Genomic DNA, 16,517 nt, shown 5'->3' with positions numbered 1-16,517 from the left:
TGTGCCAGGGATAAAGAACTTGTCCCACTCTTGAAGGCATGAGGCAGCAAGCTTTACAGGAAGAACAGGGTAATGTCAGTGGTACCCACAAGGGTATATTGGGAGGATGGGCTCCTGCTAACTGAGACCAGAGACCTCATGCCTGTTGCAACCAGGAGGGTGGCAGTATATCAACAGTTCAGAGAGTTTCTCCTCACTCTAGCCCATGAGACTCCCCTAGTTGGGCATTTGGGCCAAAATAAAACTTGTAGCAGACTTGTAAACCATTTGTACTGGCCTGGAATGTCTCAAAAAGTGAAGGACTTTTGCCAGTCCTGTGTCACCTGCCAAGCCAGTGCCAAAGCAGATGGCCATCTAAAGGCCCCTTTAATTCCCCTTCCTGTGGTTGGGTTACCCTTTTGAGAGGCCTGGAGTTGACATCGATTTCCCCCTTGACCCTCAGCAGCATCAGGAAATAAGTATATCCTAGTGGTAGTAGATCTTGCCACTAGATATCCTGAGGCTATACACCTTAGGTCCACTACTGCCCCTGCAGTTGCAAAAACCCTCCTGGGTATTTTTTTTTAACCAAGGTTGGGTTCCCTAAGTAGGTAGCATCAGACAGAGGGTCAAACTTTGCATACTTAAAAGACATGTGGCAGGAGTGTGGAGTGACTTGTAAGTACAGTACAGCATACTATCCACAAACAAATGGGTTGGTTGACAGATTTAACCAGACTATAAAAGGCCTGATTGGAGGACTCCCTGATAAACTGAGGAGATGGGGTGTCTTCCATGTCTGCTTTTTGCCTACAGGGAAGCGCCACAAAAGGGAGTAGGATTCTCTCCTTTTGAACTTTTGTTTGGGCATCGTGTTAGGCGGTCATTCAGTTTTGTAAGGTAAGGACTCTCAAAGAGGATAAGCAAGACACAGTGGACTGTATACTTGGCCTCCTTTCAAGAATGGGAGAGTACGTGGAGAAAGAGAGCCAAAATCTTCAGGCCAGCCTGGAGCTGCAAAAGCACTGCTATGATCAAAAAGCTGCTATGGTGAAATTCTAACCAGGGCAGTAACTTTGGGTGTTGGAGCCTATAGCTCCCAGGGCTCTCCAAGATAAGTGGTCTGGGCCCAATCTTGTTTTTTAAAAGAAAGGTGAAGTCACCTACTTGGTTGACCTAGGCAGTTGCAAAAACCACAAGAGAATTATCCATGTCAACCGCCTAGAACCCCACTATGGCAGAGCTGATGTGACCATGGTCATGGTTACAGATGGGACAGGAAGACGAGAGTGAGCCTCTCCCTGATTTCCTCTCCAGCAACCCACAAATGGTTCTGTGGATAGAGTAATCTTGTCAGAAACACTCACAGAACAAAAGCAGTCTGATTACAGGCGAGTCCTCAACCAGTATGCTGAGTTATTCTCCCTGACCTCTAGGAAGACTGATTGCTGTACCCATGATGTGGACAGTGGTGAGAGCTTGCCTGTCAAAAACAAAATTTACAGGTAGTCAGACCATCTCGGGTAGAGCATACAAGCAGAAGTCAAAAAGATGTTGGATTTGGGTGTCATTGAACCCTCAGAGAGTCTCTGGGCTAAGCCAGTAGTTTTAGTGCCCAAACCTCACTCTAAAGGAGAGAAAAAGGAGATTAGGTTTGTATGGTTAGCAGCTAGCAGCCTCAATTCTTTAACCAAAACGGATGCACACCCAAACCCAAGAGCTAATGAGCTCATTTACAGACCAGAGGCAGCCAGATATCTGAGTACTTTTGATTTAACATCAGGGTACTGGCAGATTGGCCTGACCCCAGGTGCAAAATAGGTCTGCATTTTCCATTCCAAATGATTATCATCAGTTTACTGTTATGCCTTTTGGATTGAAGAATGTACCTGCCACCTTCCAAATGTTGGTGAAACAAGTCCTTGCTGGGCTGGAATCCTGTAGTGCAACTTATTTGGATGAAATAGCTGTCTACAGCTCCATCTGGCAGGATCACTTGATCCACCTAGGGAAGGTCCTTGAGGTTCTGCAAAAGGCAGGCCTCACTATGCAGGCCAGTAAGTGTCAGATAGGGCAGGGTAAAGTTGTTTACTTGGGTCACCTGGTAGGTGGAGGCCAAGTTCAACCCCTCCAACCGAAGATCCAGACCATTCAGGCTTGCGAAGCTCCCACAGCCCAGACACAGGTCAGGGCATTCCTTAACTCAACGGGGTATTATAGGAGGTTTGTGAAGGAGTATGGCACCATAGTGTATTAACCTCCAAGTAAATGCACAAAAAGGTTAACCTGGCAGTGAATTGTCAAAAGGCCTTTGCCATTGTGAAGAATGCTATGTGCTCTGCTCCCATCCTACAGGCTCCAGACGCCTCCAGGAAGTTTATCGTCCAAACAGATGCCTAAGAACTGGGGGTTAGGAGCGGCCCTAGCCCAGAAAAATGAGGTACATGACTAGCCTGTTGTTTTTATAAGCAGAAGACTACTCCCTAGGGATCAAAAATAGAGTGTCATAGCGAGGGAAGCCTTTGCTGTAGTGTGGGCCTTGAAGAAGCTGAGTCCATACCTGTTGTCTCTCACTTCATCGTTCAGACAGACAACAGGCCTCTCAATTGGTTGCAATAAATGAAAGGAGAAAATCTCAAACTGCTTAAGTGGTCTATATCTTTATTGGGAGTGGACTCTGAAGTGGAACACAGACATGGGACTCCCCATGCCAATGCAGATGGCCTTTCCAGGTTCTTCCACTCAGATGATGAAGACTTGCTAGAGAAAGGGTAGTCTCATCCTCTTTCGTTTAGTGGGGGGTTGTGTAGGAGAGTGCTCCCTTTGACATGGTTAGTCACCCACGTTTTGCCTGGTATTTGATGTTGTTTCAAAGTTGTCAGGGCCCTGCTAACCAGGTCCATGGGCCAGATCTCTTTCCCAAAACTGCTGTGATGCATTGGCACAATTGGAAACACCTTTAGGTGCCACTATACGTCCCTAGTAAGTTGTACTAGGGTACCCATGGCATGAGGTGCTAAGGGTAGGCACCTGAGGGCAGCAGCACCGATTGTGCCACCCTCAGGGACCCCTGCTTTCAGGTGCACCCAGCACTGCCATTGCAGGCTGAGTGTCCTGGTGCAATCTTAAATTGCACAACTGAAATAGCACACAGCCTGTGTGCCCTGTCCACCATACACTGCATGCAATATAGGTAAGTCACCCCTCTGGCAGGCCGTCTAGCCGTAAGGCAGTTTGCACTATTCTGCATGTGTGGCCATAGTTTCCCAGAGAAAAGTACCAACCATAGGTTCACATTTTAGGATTCTGCAAAGCGGGCATGATGCTTGAATAGAACTTTATAGAAATTCGTCTGTGTTCATTTTTAACTTAGTCATGCTGTCTTTGTACTTTAATTATCAGCCAGGTTTGAGTAAAGCAGCTGTAAAACTAATTTTAAAGTGTATTCTACCTATACTTGTTTAAAGTATGCACCTATAAGGAGGTAAAAATGCATGCTGTAAGTGATTCTCCTAGTTTTTGTACCGGCTGGGACTTTAAAATACAGGTCATGCTGGTTAAAAAAGAAACAAAAAAACAGCCTAAATGTTACTGTTACGGACTGAAATATATAGCGTGCAAAGTGCTATTCGTTACAATGCCAGAATTGGTCTAAGATTCTAAGATAGCATGGTATTAAACCGCTTGTCTGCGAAATTTTACATTTTTACAAAGTCATCGAGTCCTTCAGAAAAACTGTTTGTTACACACATAAAACCAAAAGTTAACTTCGCTCATATTTTGTGAGGGTTCACTCTTTCATTCACATATTGCATTAAATCAAGCTGTGGTAATACAGATTTTATGTCTTTTGTGTAGTGATAAATTTAATTCGGAGCTTCATAGCACAACACCACATGGCCAGCAGCGCTGCCTTCCCCAACACACAGAATGATTAAAAGAAGACAGATCACAGAAACAGGAGGGCCAGCACATAATTCTCATATATGCCATATAGGTATAATACAGGTAGTTAACACACGAATAGGAATTGAAACCTCTTTAGGAATTACAATACATTCATGTACTCAAATAGCATGGTTACGACTCATATACCTGGTGTGTTATGCTTTTTCAATGGGTTCCACATCTAGCACTGGGAATTATCCAATAGTACTACTGTTCTCTGGTTGTACAGTTACCTAGTCGTGGGTTCTCTAGTTTGGATGAGGGCATGGCCCTCAAGTCGACTTTTATGTCATCCCTTTGTTAAACTCAGACCTATATTAAAATTGTGTGTAAGTGAGCTAAAAATGTTTTACTAATGCCTTTCTACTGAAGGGTCAAGCAGTGGATGCTACTTCTCTTTTCCGCCACAATGTTTTGATGCACAAATATTGCCCCTACTGGGTCAGGCACCTTTCTCAGAAATATAGGCCTTGGTGTCTCACATCAAATGTTGTGAAACAGCTCCTGACTCATAGGGGATATCAAGCAAGTGCATTTAATACATCCCTCTTTTTCTCATGAGATGGGGCAACAGCAGTGGAAACAACTCTTCTTCATAGAACAGGCACATATTGAGCAGAAACCATGTAAGCTTCTGCCAATCAGAAGACAGTTACAGCTAGTGCATCAGCAGTGCAGTCTTTCTCCATCACAGGGCGTGTACAAGTCAGGTCGAAGCAGCACAAACTTTGAATAGGTACATAATGACAGTAACAAAGCAAGTTTTTCTCTTTTGCAGTAGCAGAGTGCACAATTTTATATTCCCTGCAGAACACATTCAGCAGGGCAGACTAGGATATGCTTTCATCACTCAGAGAACACACACAGTTAAGGCTTAAGTGACATGTATATCACAGACATTTGTAGTGGATGCTTAAATCACTGAGAGAAATGTATAGGGGGACAACTTAGTGAATATACAAGTTGGGACACCATTCTCAGGTAATATTCAACATCAGCATTTTGAAATACCTTCTGCTGTCACCCGGAGATGTGCAGTAATTCCTGGTATCATATGTTGTAGTTTTTCTGTTTCTTTAGATCCAACTGCTGGGATTCACATGCACAGTTGCCAAAGACGGAGCCCTTGCTATACTGGTACAGAGACCTTCCTTATTCATTGTGTGAAACGGTCTGGAGGGCGTGACATGTACCTAGCATGGCCCGTTTGCCCCTTCTGCCTCTATATGCCCCTTCTCTCACTCACTCTTTCTGTACAGCCTCTACCTCTATCCATTCTCTCCTTTCCCACCTTCTACCTCTTTCTCATTCTCTTTCCCTCCCTCCCTCCCTCTCTCTCACGTACACCTCTTTGGCTTACATATTTATCTCCTCTCATCTCATTTTCTTTTCTTTCACTTTCATTTGTCTTTTCTCTTACCATCTGTGTCTTCACCCTCTTCATTCACACTTGCCCCGCTCACACGCCTCTACCCCAGTTTAATCTACTGTCACACTCTACTTGTTTTTCTACTCTTGCATCCCTCTATCTCATATACCCTCACTGTCTTTCTTACTTTTCTCTACTATTTTTATCTGTGTCTGTATCAACCTAGGGCAAGTGCAAGGGTTTTTACCGTGCCTAGCCCCCATTCTAGTAGTATGACACCCCTCGTTGGTGTCAGGCTAGGCATCCATCTATTACTCTTTTACCCAAAAAGTGCCACTAATCTGTGTCCTCACAGCTACTCTCCTGAACTTTACATTCATCTTGCTCCTGCTAATAAGTACGAGTCTCACACTTTCTCAGCCATCTAGCTTCCTTTTTACCTTGCATACCCTCTTCTCACACTTTTCGCGAATGCATCCATTTCTGTCCATCATCTCATACGGTAATCTTTCTATCCTTCCCACGCCCCTCAAGTCAAACACACGCATACCACCTGCTGTTCTTGATAGTCATCTCACTAGTGTATGTCATACACTTCGGTCTCGCATCTTCCTTTCACATATCTTCTATGTTCACCTTCTCCTCACACCCAGAGCCCTACTTTCTGCCCGACACGCTCCTCTTAACTTCCCATTTCACACAGACGCAGCTCACCTTCCCCTGTCAATGAAATGCTTGTCTCAGAGACACATGCACACATTCCATTTGCCCTTTCAAATCCTCCTTTCCCTAAAAAAAAAACCACTTACCTGCTCTTCTCACACACTTAAACACCCTTGCACTAAGCCTTCCCTTACTCACTTCACTCTCAGTCTTACGAAGACACACACACACACACTCTCTCTCTCTCTATCTCTCTCTCTCTCTCTCTCTCTCACACTCACTCACTCACTCACTCACTCACTCGAGGAGGTTAGTGCTTTTTATGGTCCGTATCACCAGTTTGAATGTTCTGTGATCATTTTTGACAATTGTACTGGTGATGATGAAGCTGTTTTCCACAGTTTGGCAATATCAGTTTAGAAGCCCTGATGAAAACTTCTGAAGGGAAAATCGTCTGCAGGATTATAGATTTAAATCAATGCAGCGACGATTTAAAGATGAAACATGCGAGTTTCATTGGGAAATTTGAGAAAAATGAAAGTTTGGAACCATTTACAAATTAGTGGTGTTTGTGTTCATTCTTTGGGTTTTTCTTGTACTGACAAGCAGCTGTTGCCTAGTAGATAATCGTTTTTTGGAGCAATGCTCTAGACAGGCATACAGGTGCCGACCTCTTTAAGAAGGTTTTGAATGTGTGTGCACCAGACACTTTGGAGTCCCAGCCTCAATGCTGCACTTGTTGAAAACGTTGAGGGCCGCCAATGCTTTCATTTGCTGTCCCATTGAGATAAGGAATTGGGCAATGAACTTGTATATAATACGGGGACATGGATTATATCTAATTAATGCTGGAAGGACCGTTATTAAGACTCAATTAACAGTCTTCTGGTGAGAGGTAGAAGATGGGGTACACTTACTTTACTATGTCTGTGAAGTCTGGGGTGAGCAATTATCATTAGGATCCTGGGTCATTAGGCAATGACCTTTAGGCCAGTGCTGAAAAAAGTTTGCCAAGCCCTAGCAGTTTAGGACAGTGGTATGAATTTGTGTCATACAAAAAAATATTAAAGGGGCAAAAAACATACTCTCTTCAGGTCTGCGTGTTATTTTTTTGCACCTCTGTTATTTATTTACCTCAAAATACAGTGGAGATTAAGAAGCAATGGGGATCATCATAACTAGAATGCAAGCAGGATGTGCTTGCGATCAAGACTTTTACCTAACACCTAACTACTTGAAGTGATGTGGAGTAAAACTGCTGGGAGTGTTTGAGTGTTGTGTCAAAGCACAACTGATTCTTTGACTTTATTGGCTGTGACACATACTCACTTCACAAGTTTTAGCAGCAAGACGTTTGGCACATGCTCAGATCTAGACTGACATTCGGGCCTGTAGATCTTGCTCATCCCACAAGAACTCTTATGGGTGCAACAACCATATATAAAAACAATGAATGACCTTGAAGTGAGGAGCAAGAGCGGAGCAGCGCTCTACTAAAAATAAAGGGAAAACACAACCACTCATTAAAAACACAAATCTCCTGACACCTCTAACAACACCTTTTAATAACAGGGAGTAGAGAAAGAAGTAGCAGGAGGGACCAAACCGAAAACTCCACAATGAGACTACTTTCAAAGCCCCAGCTTATCATGCTGAGAGGTGGGAGATGCATGTGGGAAGAGAGGTTGCACGTGCGTTGAAGTGAACCCCGAGGACGGTAAAGTTTTTGCTCCTACTGCAAATTAAGATAATCCGACCTGCTTTCAGAAACATATAGCTTGACTGAAAGGGACATGGTTCTTTGGAGTGTTGGGTGTGAGTTTTCTGGAGGGCACTTACTTTAAAGACTTGAATGCACAATGTCATGAGCTAGAACACCATACACAACAGAGATTGTATAGATTCATGGATTCGCCCACAGTAACTTTCAGGCTTTGCCTGGTTAATTGTATCCTGCAGAGCAAGTATTGACAAAGTCAGTAAGTCTCGTCTGTGTGAAAATTATTGGCTTTGTCAATGTTTTTCAGCCGTGTTGTACAGCAGCCCAACTATACAGCGGAAAAGGGGCAAGCAACAACAAAACTGGGGGGGGGGGAGGGTGGGAGGGACTGCTGTGGACTTGTGACCTTATATTATTTTGTATTATTATGATAAGGTGACATGTAAAAGGGAAGTTCCATCTACCACCCTCAGAAGTCGACTCAAATCTTTTGACTCAGACAAGAGTATGAGATCATCCAATGAGACAATATCAACCAACAATCATCAAATATAACATTAAATAATCATTATATTCAATGTGGAGTCAGTAATTTAAACACACCATAACCTATGTGGTCATGAATCATCACACTAATTTAGTAAAGTTTAACATTTATTGCCCTCAAATTACCAATGCCAAGGTCACGTAAATGATGTGCAAAACCAAATGATAGAAATACATAAACAACACATGTTGTCCAAAACGTCTAAAGAATCTCAATCTTGCCAATGCATTTTAACATTAAACACTCCAGAAGAACAATACAGAATAACAACATAATTAATTGAAAAAAAAAAAATGGAAATTTAGTTTGTGCAGTTGAATTAATCACAATCAATTAATAAACATTAAAACTCAAACATTAGGCATCCCTAGCTATTACTCTTATTTGCATGTGTGGGCTTCATGCAAAAATAAAAAACAAGACAAAAATTAATTTGCAAAACATCTAACTATGGCGCTAACAAAAAACATGCGGATGGATTTCTAAAAGGGAAAACCTGCAAATGAAAAATAAATGCACATTGGTTATACCTATCCTAAATGAGACAGCAGCTAGTAGATTCTTCATTAGAGGGGCACAGGAGCATCAGGTCTTCGTTAGTCAGCGTCGGGCATCAGGAACATAAAAAGGAAAACAGTTCAGTAATGTTGGGCCTAATGTATCTGAAGTGTTAAATCATAAGTGGCTAGACATGAGCTGAACAGCATCTAACTACACAGAAAGCTAAACGGAAAGAACAGACTTAAATCACCTAACACTTTGCTTAGGACACTAAAGTCCTAAAAGATACTCAGCCTCTACTGGACAAGACTATGAGGTGGGTTAGTGCACAGCCAATAAAACATCATCATATTCTCGTCTGATGTATCTTTTCTTTGTTCCTTCCAAGATAGTGACATGTTCACGCTCCTCTCCGGTCAACAGATTCCATACGATTTATTACAAAATAAAAAGCAACATAGACCATGACCTTGAGCACTGAAGCCCATTGTTAAATCTTTCAATTATTATCTTGAGGAAATATGATGAGTAAAGCAAGAACAGGACATATTTTTTTTCTCTGTATAAATCACACAGGATGTTTAATCAACTAAGCTTGCAACCATTTTAGTGAAGTCAGCAACATTTAAACAACATGGGCCTTTTCACAAATGCTAAATACATGAAAAAAAATAAAACAGTTTTAATAATAATTTCAAACCATTAGTTTTGTAATACATTTATAATTCATATTCTTCAGTACATATAATTATGATAAATCAAAATACATTTTCATTAGACATTATTATTTCGCATCAAACACGTTGTGGTGGACACCATGTCAGTCACTTTTAAAACTGCACGTTTATTTTTCTAACACACATTTTCAGTTAGGCCTTCAAATACACGTTATTTCACATTATTTTAGTAATTCATTTTTATTAATGATGTTTGCTGTCTAACACTGCCAAGCAACAGGACGGGGTGAGCAACAGTGAAGGAAGAGGTAAAACAACAATGTGGGGTGGGGAGACTGACTGCACACACACATGCTCTCTAATGAAGTGCTGCAACTAAAAGAAAAAAGTAGCTCAAAAGGTGTGAGCAGTGTAAGGACACTGGATGAGGAAGCTGTACTTGTGCTGCAGGCGACGGACGAGCACATGAATAGCAAGAGAAGCTGGCATGCACTGACCAAGGAAATGAGTGACGACGAAGCCAATCAGTGGACAGGCTGTAAGCCTCCTTTAAGTAAATAAAGCGTCTGGTAAGCAGTGGCATGGTCTCCAGCGCGTCTTAATGTTGGGCTGGAACTGAAAATGAAAGCCTTTCCAGGACCAGCCCTCCACAATAATCTTCTGCAAGTAACAGCTGAAGTAGCAATTAGGACTCCATCTAATGTCAAGAAAGAAAAGTAACTGAACAGCCTGCTCATGCCTGAGCTGGGTCTTTTATTTGTTCCTGGGGGAAGGGTGGGAGGGGCAGTCACTCAGAGTTTGGGCCCATCATGACAATGGCTTCTGCTGCTGAGTTCAGCTTCCAGGCACCCTGTTTTGTACACCGGGGAAATGGGTAGGCTAATGTGCTGCATTTTTCTCCAAAGTGGGAATCAATGATCCAAGATGGGAGAAGGCACTCATCTGGTTCGCCTGCTGCTTTTGATGACTGAATGGGGTCATCTTTTAATTCATCTGTGGTCGGAAACAGCTCTTATTCAGAGGCATAGCAAGGGTTACTTTAGGTACAGGGGCATGGTCTCCCAACCTGAGGGTCATTAAAATAATTAAGTGTAACATATGTTATTCACAGTGCTTAGAAAATACAGCTTAGATAGCAAACACTGTCTAAAACACGTTTCTGTTTAGAGTAACTGAAATAATAGTTTGTCTTGGATCACTTTTCTTGAATCTTTTAGACAGAAGTAGCAGATTACATGATTTGTGAAAGAAAAGATGAGGACTGGAAGGAAACATGGTGTCTCACATGGGAAGCTACCGCTCAGGTGTCACCAAACTCATTTTTAAACCCCACTTGCCCCCCAATCCCCGACTCTGTGGTGAGAAAGGGGTTGTCGCGTAGGCTCTCATTATTTTAATGAGACTACTAGATTTGAGCAGCAAAATCGCATGCGGTGTGGCAGACTGAGTCTAACCCACTACAGGTGGCACCGCTCGCCCCAATCCGGGTTTTGCTCCGGCTAACTAGCAGTGCCTCATCTCTACCCAAGAGCAGGGATGATTGGGCAGCCGAGCGCATGACGCAATTAATTCCTCAGGGAAATCTTGGTCACTCAGATATCATCTGTTTCTCTCATTTACATTAGTCTCACGTATACAAGGACATTATGAGGCAGTAGATGTTTCAATAAGGTTTTAATGAAGCAACTGTATCTTGGATAATGAAGCATGTACTGCAATAACCAGGACGATAAAGCATCACTGGATTAAAATTGTGGCAAGGAGAGTAAAGCATAGAAATAACGCTACCATATTGTCACTAGAGTCAATAGACTAATTCATACCTAGGCTATATTAGAGCACAACATGTTAAGCTCTAGTTCTGCCCTTCAGGTTCCCCTGGGAAGACCTCATCCCCCATACCTGAGCAAAGGCCTGAAGTCTACATAAGCAGCTGTAGCGAAGTGTTCAGCAATCAGCATACAGTCGTGGTCATCTGGCTGGAATCTCCCTCTAACGTGTAAGGGACAGGAAAGTATTTTTATAATAAAACAACTTATGTTCTGAGAAAATGTCCCTACGTAAGGATGTGTATGTTTCTATGAATACCAGAGACAAAGCGTTTACACGTTTTACCGGCAACCTATCTCACTGCAGCGTTGAGAGAAGCACAGAGTGGTTGTTTAAGAACACAGTGCTGGCCTAAGCAAAGAACAGCTAGATAGAGAGAAATAAAAAAAGACCGCAAATGTGGCTATTGTTCAAATAATAAACAAAGCTGAATGAAATATATCTAGGTTAAAGTGCACAGCTGCAGGCCAGGTTTTACTAAAATAACATGCATGGGGCTACAACTAAAATGGCTACACAACACTCTTCCCCTTGCCGGTTTAAAGGTGGTTCAAAGCCTAATTATGTATAAAAGCTACTAAAATTCAACCTAAGATATATATAAAAATGTCAATAATGACAAGTTAAAAAAAGACACTTGAGCAAATTTAAAATGTTAACTGTGGCGTAAAAAGGCTGAATTTCAAGAGTCAGTCATTTTGAAAGTTGCCAATAGAATCCGGGATAATTGAAGACAGGAAATCTTCCACTTTGGCAGGTGGTAAAATAGGAAACTCATCGCCAAGAAGAACCAAGGAGCATTTGTGTTCCATAGCCTGAGCTTCAGCCAAGACAGCAGCATTCTGTGGTGTGCCCAATAATGAGTTCAAAGCTGCATCCTCCATGAAGGGCAACTCATAAGAAGCTTCCCGTTGCAAACGGAACCCTCAATGCGCATGTCTAGTAATGAGTGCTCAGCGAGAACATCATCAGATCAGCGTCCCATGAAAGCAAGCGCTGCTGCGTAGAAAGGCAAAGCTTCAGTGCATGTCTGAATGAGCAACAGAGGCACCGAAACACGGGCTGCACACAGTGCAAAACCAGTCTGAATGACAAAGACCAGTCATAATCCAATTGCTCCAGGTGTGTTGCTCCGAAGTACTGCATCATGCGTTCATAGCACAGCTGCGCTGTTGGGAGCGCCTTTATTCCTCCTTGTTGTGGCGGGACAGCCATTGCGCAGAAAAAGTAGCAATAGCAAAATGCCACCTATTATAGCCAAAGTAATTGGAAATCCCCCGAAAATACCGGAGAATATTGAATGGATGGCTGATGGTATTAAACCAAATATAGAGGAGAAAGTGTGAATGAAACCAGAACCAACAGCCTTAAAGAAATTTGCGATTCTAGTAGTACTGGACGCATAAAAAATTCATCCCACGAGCTCACCAAAGTGTCTCGGAAAGTTGGTAGATAAAAGGGACTGTATCTCTGCTGATGACCTCGCCACCTGAAATGCGTAGGTCTCACGTGCAGATGTGAGTGCCACATATTTTTGGAACAATAAAGCCTTGAGTCTGCTCATCTTGTCAAAATTCACATTAGAAGTACAGGGGTGTGGAATTTATTAAAATATCTACTTGTCCAGGGGACAGGTTGCTTCTCAAATCTACTTGTCCTGTAAAAAGATCTACTTGTCCGTTTGGTGCCATGTAGTGTGGCGACAAATTATGGCAGCAATTAATAGCCCCCTGATTATGCCAGGGCTACTACCATAGTAGGGTTTGAATACTTGGAGTTTCAATCCCTACTGTAGCAATTTCCTTATTTTGCCACCTTTCTGCAGATCTGCGTACTTGGGCTGGAGGAAGCAGTAAGCAATAGTTCCAGGGCTGGAATACCTTTGAGTCTGCAAACCTACTATCCTGCATGTTTTAAAGATTTTTACCAGCTTCTCTCTAATATTTTCCCATAATAAGAAAGGTTGGACATTTACTCCTGACAATGGCAGAATTAGAACTTCTTCCAGGGTTGGGAAGAAAGTGGCTGGAGGGAAAATGAACTTGCAAATGCTCAATAGATTTTCACATGAGCACATCTACATATCGTATTTACCCACGCTAAAATACAGTTCACAAATATTTTATAGGGGTACGACATATACTATGGGTGCACTTTTGTGACTTTCTTTAAGAATTTGGGGCCATAAGTAGGTAGGTTCAGATTTCTGACCTGCAAATTGCGAGTCGCAAATCCAAATGTAGGATGGTGTCCTTGACACCATCTGTGATTCGCAAGGGCTTCGCAAATGCCCACATCATGAATAATCATGAGGTGGGTCGCAATTTGCGACCCCCTCACGAATGGTGGCCTGCTGGAGACAGCAGACCACCATGTCTGTGACTGCTTTTCAATAAAGCAGTTTTTGGGTTTTTTTTTTGTAATGCAGCCAGTTTTCCTTAAAGGAAAACGAGATGCATAACAAAAACGAAAAATGAAACGTTTTCGGTTCATTTTTTCAGAGCAGGCAGTGGTCCACAGGACTACTGCCTGCTCTGAAAAAATGTTTACAGTGACATTCACAATGGGGAAGGGGTCCCATGGGGATCCCTTCCCTTTTGCGAAAGTGTTAGCACCCATTTGAAATGGGTGCAAACTGCGATTGGTTTGCGCCCGCGTTCGCGGTCACAAAACAATCCTACATTGCACTGCGAGTTGCAATTAGGAAGGGAAGACCCCTTACTAATTGCGAGTCGCAAACCCGTTTTGTGATTCGGTAACCAGGTTACTGAATCGCAAAACTGGGTTTGTGCATCGCAATGTGCTGTTTGCGACATGCAAAAAGCTACCTACATGTGGGTCTTGGTCCCTAATTAGGTCTGGTGTTAACAAAGACATTTTGTTTTTATTAAACTTCTATTTCTCTCTCTTTCGGCTGGCTTTACTGTGAGTGATCGCATTCTGCTCTTCCACAAGGAGCATATTGCCACACAAAGTAGTTTTGTTCAGTGTCAGGAACTACAGTGGCAATCAGTGATGTAACGAAACTGGAGGGTGCCCCTTTGCAAAGAACATGGAGGAGCCTCCTCTCCAGACTCACTCAGGGCAGGTGCTGTGCTGACGGGGCCCCCTGGAGGGCGGCTGCGGGGCCTTTGTTATGCCGCTGGTGGCAACGTGTGCTTTAAGAGTTCAAAAACTTTTTAGGGGGTTTTTGCCAATGTTTGTTACAATGTTGAGGGCCTGGTAGCTCCCACAACAATAAAGTGTTACAAAAGCCATGTCAAAACAAGACACGCATTGATGAAACTAAAAGACTTATAAAAGTATGTCAGATCAGTTGGCTTTGTCAGTGTTTGTTTATTTTCATGCTTCCCATAATCGTGTTGAAAATGGTTACACTGATTTTCCATTAGAAATATTTTTGGGAAATACTAGCATGCATCAACACATTTTACTAAATGACACTTCATTTGCATATAATCAGAGAGCATTCTGGGAGCATTATACTTAGCCTCTTAGCCTAAACTTTTCAAACATGTGTGTACACGTTTTTCTTTTTTGTACTGGAACCAACGTCAGTAGTGAAGTGTGACCTTAAAACATTTATTTACAGCACGCACCCTAATAATGAAGGCTTTCAAATAATGAACCATAAATACAAGTTCGAACAGCATTATCTTTTGGAAACACATTACCTCAACTGCAGAGAGTTCTACTCTCTGTAAACAGGCAGCCAAAGGGTTTGTGCTGCAGGGGGTTGGGCCTACTTGTCCCAAGGACAAAGTAAACATAAAAACTTGTTGCCCTTGACCCCAAACAAGATGTCCCGGGCGTCGGGCGATAGGAATTCCACATCCCTGAAGTAGCAATATGGGGCCAAATGTCAGCTACTTCTCTTTGTCTAGTGGGAGGAAAGAGTACATTCCCGCAGCATGTAACAATCTTAGAGACCAATACAACATAAACTATTGCGGCTCGCATCCCACAACAGTCTTCACTATTGAGGAGAACATAGATACCATTTGAAAACACCTGGAACGCAGGTCTAATTAAGGGGACTGGAACTCCCTTCAGATAACAAGCCAAGTTCGCTGCCGAAGCGTTACCCGCTCCATGCAAGGACAGCTGTTTACTAACCATTGAATGGCTGACAGAAGTCTCTCATTCATTACCGCTAAAAAAGACCTCGTTCATACCACTGAGACATTTGTACGAGAAGGGCAGCTCCCACACCTCATGGATGTAACTATCTCCCAGCCTTTCATATCTGCCTACTGGAATGTGTTTTAAACAGGATGTGAATTGGAGTGTTGAAATAGGCAGAATAGTGACCCCTTGTGTTAACTACTCAGCAGATGGTATTTCAGTTACAGTAAAAGGCAACTTTTCTAACTTTTCGATGTTTAACATGACATAAGTCGCTTCTTTCTTAGCCATTAGTTGTTGTTGTCGTGTTAAATTAAATGTAGAAAATATATTGCTTGCGCTAACGTGTTGCTAGTGAATGCGACCTGCCTTCAATGTTTGAAGTGTCCAACCCAAATGCATAATGGATCTTAGTTGACTTTGTCCATGGTGTAACGAGGAGTTATCACTTTGTATTATGTCTATTGCAGAATGTTATTTAAGGTGTATATCCAGTTGGGCAGGGTGTTAATCCCATTATCTACAATAGCTAATTCCTTTTGTAAGTTTTCCTGGTCTATTTGCCTTAACCGGGCAGCAACTTCTTGTTGGGAAAGCTTCCAAATTTCATTATATGCTGTGTGTAAGAAGCGCTTTCTGCGTTGTTTTCTGGGGCCTAACAGGAAGTCCTGTAAGTCAGTATTATTAGACAGGAGACTGAGGTGTTCTCTAACAGCATCTAGTGAGGAACTCTACAACCATTGCTGGCATAGTTTCCCTACACTGTATGTTGTTACTATACCCGCATGTTCGGATGACACATAGCGAGGGTCCGGTCTACTAGTTCTAAACCCCCCCCTCCACCCTTGGAGTTTATAAAACGTTTGACACCCACTGGTATCTATTGGCCACAATAACCCCCCGCCACGACGTGACAGTGAAGCATTAAACGTGCCATTCTGGACCCATTCAACAAGCTGATCTTCTGTTACATTTATATATTTTTGCCATTTGTAAAATTTTGCAGGGGCAGGAATACTGGGCACATTCAGTTCCTTAATTTTTGCTAAGCCTAAACAACTTGTCTGTTGTATAGTTTCATTTAAAAATATAATTTGAACAGGTATCAGACATGCTCTAAATAAAGCTTCCTTCTCCCTTATTTGCCAATTTCTAGTT

The 16,517-nt window shown here is 42.5% G+C and overlaps 1 protein-coding gene across 1 annotated transcript in view; it reads left to right on the top strand.

Annotated features, from left to right (window-relative positions):
• LOC138299827 (broad substrate specificity ATP-binding cassette transporter ABCG2-like) overlaps positions 1-16,517 on the top strand; it is a 676,683-nt gene that overhangs the window by 6,358 nt on the left and 653,808 nt on the right. The window lies entirely within an intron of this gene.

The sequence above is a fragment of the Pleurodeles waltl genome, chromosome 1_2 (genome assembly GCF_031143425.1).
Source record: "Pleurodeles waltl isolate 20211129_DDA chromosome 1_2, aPleWal1.hap1.20221129, whole genome shotgun sequence".
Classification (NCBI taxonomy): domain Eukaryota; kingdom Metazoa; phylum Chordata; class Amphibia; order Caudata; family Salamandridae; genus Pleurodeles; species Pleurodeles waltl.
This window is presented reverse-complemented; position numbering and strand designations above follow the sequence as displayed.